This window comes from Onychostoma macrolepis, chromosome 23 (genome assembly GCF_012432095.1).
Source record: "Onychostoma macrolepis isolate SWU-2019 chromosome 23, ASM1243209v1, whole genome shotgun sequence".
In the NCBI taxonomy this organism is placed as follows: domain Eukaryota; kingdom Metazoa; phylum Chordata; class Actinopteri; order Cypriniformes; family Cyprinidae; genus Onychostoma; species Onychostoma macrolepis.
Window position 1 is genome coordinate 28,055,852 of NC_081177.1, and position 5,786 is coordinate 28,061,637.

At 42.2% G+C, this 5,786-nt stretch overlaps 1 pseudogene; it reads right to left on the minus strand.

The window, feature by feature from the left end:
- Nucleotides 1–841: 841 nt before the first annotated feature.
- LOC131531567 (uncharacterized protein K02A2.6-like) lies at nucleotides 842–4,618 on the minus strand (annotated as a pseudogene).
- Nucleotides 4,619–5,786: the final 1,168 nt, after the last annotated feature.

A 5,786-nucleotide genomic window follows, 5' to 3' on the forward strand; every position in this document is an offset into this window, starting at 1 on the left:
TTGGGAAATGTTCCTGGTTCTAGTAAGAATTCTAGCTGTTGCATTTAGAACCAGCTGGAGTTTGTTTATTAAACGTGCAGAGCAACCACCCAATAAAGCATTACAATAATCTAGCCTCGAGGTCATGGTCGCATGAATTAATGTTTCTGCATTTGACATTGAGAGCATAGGTCGTAATTTAGATATATTTTTAAGATGCTAGAAACATGTTTTTCCAAGGAAAGATTGCTATCAACAGTTGATGACGAAGAATTTACAGAGCAGCCATCAAGTATTAGACAGTGATCTAGGTTATTACATAACAGTTTTTGGTCCAATAATTAACACCTCTGTATTTTCAGAATTTAGCAGTAAGAAATTGCTAGTCATCCAGTTTTTGATATCAACTAAACATTCCGTTAGTTTTGCAAATTGGTAAGTTTCATCAGGTCGCGAAGAAATATAGAGCTGAGTATCATCAGCATAACAGTGAAAGCTAACACCATGTCTCCTGATAATATCTCCCAGGGGTAACATGTTGTCGTGTTTGTCTGAATATCAATATATTCTATGGACAAAGACACAATGGAGGCTGAGTGCACGTAAACACTTTTTCTACTTTACTTAACAACTGTTCAGAAGTATATACAGCGCCACACAGCGCCACCAAAAGCACAACACAACAATTGCAGGATAACCCAATTCTGAACAATGAATACATAACATTTCCTCCCAACTTAAATCAAGGGTGATCATACACAACAAAGTAGTATTACTTTTCTTGAATTCAACTTTAACCACAGTCCAACAAGCACATTTTACTCAAGCTTACTCGGCATGAATCTCTCTTTAACAATATACATTAGGATGCTTGATAACGGTCAGGTGGTCTAATGAGACGGGTAGGATAGCGTTTTAAAGTCTCTCTTGTTTGTACCATCTCAGAAGGTGCTGTGTCAATGTTACCTGACCCTGGGCTATCAGTTATCACATCAACAAGATCATTAGTCTTTTCACTGATATTCTCCAGAAGGGAATGCGCTTGGGAATTATCAGAACAAACGGGAACAACAGGCTCAATTGAGGTGTCAGACGATGGAACTCCCTGTCTCAACATTTGATCAACATGACGTTTCCAGGATCCAGCAGCGCCCACATTGACGATGTAGGAGACAGGTCCCGTTCTTGACATTACCACTCCAGGTATCCATTTTTCTCTTTTTCGGTAGTCACGTACAAGGACGGAGTCTCCAACACAAAATTCCCTCGACTTTGAGCGTTCCTGGCGTCGTAACTGCTGAGCCTCCTGAGACTGATTCACAGTTCTGGCAAGACTAGGTTTAAGAAGATCCAGTCGGGTTCTTAATTTGCAATTGAGGAATAACATCGCAGGTGACTCCTTAGTAGTAGCATGAGGAGTGTTTCTGTATGTTAACAAGAATCCATCAAGTCTCTGTTGGATCGGAGCTGACCCCCTGGAAGCTTTCAGAGCGTGTTTGAATGTTTGGACAAAACGCTCAGCTTGCCCATTACTAGAGGGGTGATAGGGCGCAGAGCGGATATGTTGCACCCCATTTGCCTTCAGGAAGAATGAGAACTCCTCAGGGCAAAACTGCGGCCCGTTGTCACTGACAATGACGTTAGGGGCACCATAACGACTGAAAACTCCCCGTAAGACTTGAATAGTTTTGCTTGTCGTAGTACTGTCCATGATGGAGACTTCAGGCCATTTGGAGTGCGCATCAACTACAATGAAGTACATATGGCCTTCAAAGGGACCAGCAAAATCCACATGTAACCTTTCCCAAGGATGAGTTGGCCAAATCCATGGGTGAAGTGGTGCAGGGCAGGGGGCATTTTGGATACGTTGACAGGACTGACATAATTTGGATTGTGACTCAATCTGTCCATCGATACCCTGCCACCAGACGTAGCTACGGGCCAGATGTTTCATCCTTACCACCCCAGGATGGCCTATGTGTAAGTCAGCTAACACACGGTGGCGGAGTTTGGGAGGTACAATAACACGACTCCCCCACATTTAACATCCTTGTCCATTTTCTCTGTGTGTGTCACTGGCAATGGTAGCCGTGAAAGTCCATCTGCATTGGCATGGTGGGCTACTTTCTTATACTCAAGGACATAATCATGGGCAGCTAAAAGCAAAGCCCATCGTTGCATTCTGGCTGCTGCCATGGATGGAATGCTCCTGTTAGGATTAAGAATAGCAGTTAGTGGTTGATGATCAGTGAGGAGGGTAAACCTTCTTCCGTATAAGTACTGATGGAATTTGCGAATTCCAAAGATTATGCTCAGGGCCTCCCGCTCGATCTGAGCATAGTTTCGTTCCGCTCTACTGAGTGCCCTGGAAGCAAAAGCAAACGGCTTTTCCTCACCATTGGGGCACAGATGTGATATCACAGCACCCACCCCATATGGGGAAGCATCACAGGCGAGACGAATGGGTAGCTCTGGATCATAATGCGTAAGTATAGCTGGTGAGGTAAGGAGATCCTTTGCTTTTTGGAATGATTGTTCACAGGCCACACTCCAGTACCATTTCTTTTCTTTACAGAGAAGAGTATTAAGTGGATTCAAAACAGACGCCAAATTTGGAATGAAACGGCCATAGTAGTTAATCATCCCCAGGAAAGAGCGTAATTGACTTACATTAGCTGGTGTGGGCGCTTCCATAATTGCTTTAATCTTTTCTGGAGATTTGTGTAGTCCAGAGGCGTCTATGTAATGACCCAAGTACTCCAGTGACTGTTTGAAAAATTCACATTTTTCACGCTGCAATTTCAGACCATATTTTTCCAGTCTACTGAGAACTTGGTCTAGTGTCTTGAGGTGCTCCGCGTCATCTCGTCCTGTTATCAGTATGTCATCTAGATAGCAGTGAGTGTTTGGAATCCCCAAGAGAACTTGGTCCATCGCTTTCTGAAATAATGCAGGAGCTGGGGCAATCCCGAAGGGAAGACGGTTATAGCAAAATAGCCCTTTTTGAGTGGATATGGTGAGTAATTTCCTCGACTCCGGTGCCACTGGCATCTGCAAGTAAGCGTTTGACAAATCCAGCTTACTGAATAACTGACCAGCAGCTAGAGATGCAAAAAGATCTTCTATGCGTGGAAGTGGTCCACACAAATGGCTGGGTTGAGTGTCACTTTAAAATCACCACACAGTCTCACTGAACCATCTTTCTTTATCACTGGTACCACAGGCGTGGCCCACTCACTGTACTGTATTGGTGAAATCTCTCCCATCTCTGTTAAACGTGTCAATTCAGCCTCTACTTTTGGTCGAATGGCGTACGGTACTATCCTTGGCTGATATAATTTTGGAGTATGATCAGGCTTTAGCCTAATCTTTGATTCAATTCCATCCATAGTGCCCAATTCTTTCCCAAAAATGCTGGAGTGTCGTTTTAACACCGTTTCAATAGTGTCTGCAACTCCATGCTTGACTGTCTTTATGTCTTGCCAGTTAAGTTTTATAGATCTCAGCCATTCTCTACCAAATAATGGTGGGGCATCACTGTTAACCACATACAGTGGCAATCATGCAGACTGATTATTTAATTTTACCGCTACGTTGATGACCCCTACTGGTGCTAGTGCTTCTCCAGTGTATGTTTTTAAGATAACGTCGGCTGCAGTGGAATATGCTGCAAGTCATTGGCATATTTTTCCCTTAAAATTATCGACACTGCAGCGCCCGTATCTAATTCCATCTCAATCATTTTTCCTTCAATTTCTGGAGTTATACAAATGTGTGCAAGTTGCTCTCTTTTGGTTATCATATACAGTGACATTTCCTTCTCTGTATCTGTACTCGAATCACCACTTTGTTTCCCTTCAGCATCCAGATGATGTACTCGTCTCTTATCATTTTTACTTCGTCTTTTACATGGCTTGATCTTTTTCTCATACTTTCTTTCTTTCTCAAAGTTTCTTTTATTTCTGCACACGCGTCCGATGTGGCCTTTTTTACCACATGAATGGCAGGCTTGATCTTTGTACCAGCAGTCCTCGTCTGTGTGGTTCATTTTCCCACATCTCTTACAATTGCGTCGCTGTTTGGGCGAGGAAACATGCATTGCATTTACCTTCAGGGACGTGCTGAGCTGCTGCGCTTCGCGAGCGACGGTCTCCGCGGCCACCGCGATCTCAACAGCTTTGTGAAACGTAAGTGCCGCCTCCATTAGAAGTCGCTTTTGTATCGCTTCATTGCGTAATCCACAAACAAATCTATCCCTTAGAGCATCCTCCAAATGTGTACCGAAGTCACAATGTTCAGAGAGTTGTTTTAAAACTGCTACATACTGTGCAACAGTTTCTGTTTCGTCTTGATTGCTTTTGTGGAAACGGAATCGTTCTGCTATTATGAGGGGCTTTGGCGAGAAATGTTCCGTTAACGTTGTTACAATCTCCTGATACGTCTTGTCTCCCGGTTTAGCTGGTGCAATTAAGTTACGTAGAAGACTGTACGTTTTAGTGCCCATAACGCTTAACAACACCAATACTCTTTTTTCCTCTTCAATATCATTGGCCTTTGTAAAATGTTCAAACCATTCAATATACGTTGTCCACTGTTCGATGGCCTCGTCGAAAGCATCAATATGCCCGATTGTTGCCATTCTGTTTGTGGATTATATTGATTTGACTTCCCGTTGATTGCCGTCAGTGTTTTCAACGATGTGCACTCATTTCCGTCATAAAAGTATGCTGGGCTATATCAGTCTGCACCAGTACACGGTTGGAGTCAATATTTCCACTCCTCGTTGCCAATTTTGTCGTGTTTGTCTGAATATCAATATATTCTATGGACAAAGACACAATGGAGGCTGAGTGCACGTAAACACTTTTTCTACTTTACTTAACAACTGTTCAGAAGTATATACAGCGCCACACAGCGCCACCAAAAGCACAACACAACAATTGCAGGATAACCCAATTCTGAACAATGAATACATAACACATGTAAAGCGTGAAAAGTAAGGGGCCAAGTACTGAGCCTTGATACTCCATACTGCACTTGTGATTGGTTTGATACCTCTTCATTTACTGCCACAAATTGATGGTGGTCAGATAAGTACGATTTGAACCATGCCAGTGCACTTCCTCTAATGCCAACATCATTTTCTAGTCTATTTAAAAGAATGTTGTGGTCGATATAACGCGGTGCTAAGATCCAGTAGCACTAATAGAGAGATACAACCACGATCGGATGATAAAAGCAGGTCGTTTGTAACTCTAATGAGAGCAGTCTCAGGACTATGATATGGTCTAAAACCTGACTGGAAATCCTCACATATATCATTTTTCTCTAAGAAGGAACATAGTTGTGATGATACTACCTTTTCTAATATATTTGAAAGGGAGATTCGAGATCGGTCTATAATTAATTAATTCTTTGGGGTCAAGTTGTGGTTTTTTAACGAGAGGCTTAATAACAGCCAGTTTGAAGGTTTTTGGGACCATGATGAGTTAATAATATTCAGAAGAGGATCTATTACTTCTAGAAGTACCTCTTTTAGGAGCTTAGATGGAACAGGGTCTAACATACAGTACAGCTTGTTGGTTTAGATGATTTAACAAGTTTATACAATTCTTAATTTCCAATAGAAGAGAATGAGTGGAATTGTTCCTCAGGGGATCTATAACGTACTATCTGTTGCGATACTGTAGCTGATGGCTGCATGGTTACAATTTTATCTCTAATAGTTTCGATCTTGAGAGTAAAGTAGTTCATAAAGTCATTACTACTGTGCTGCTGGGTAATGTCTGCACCTGCTGATGTTATAT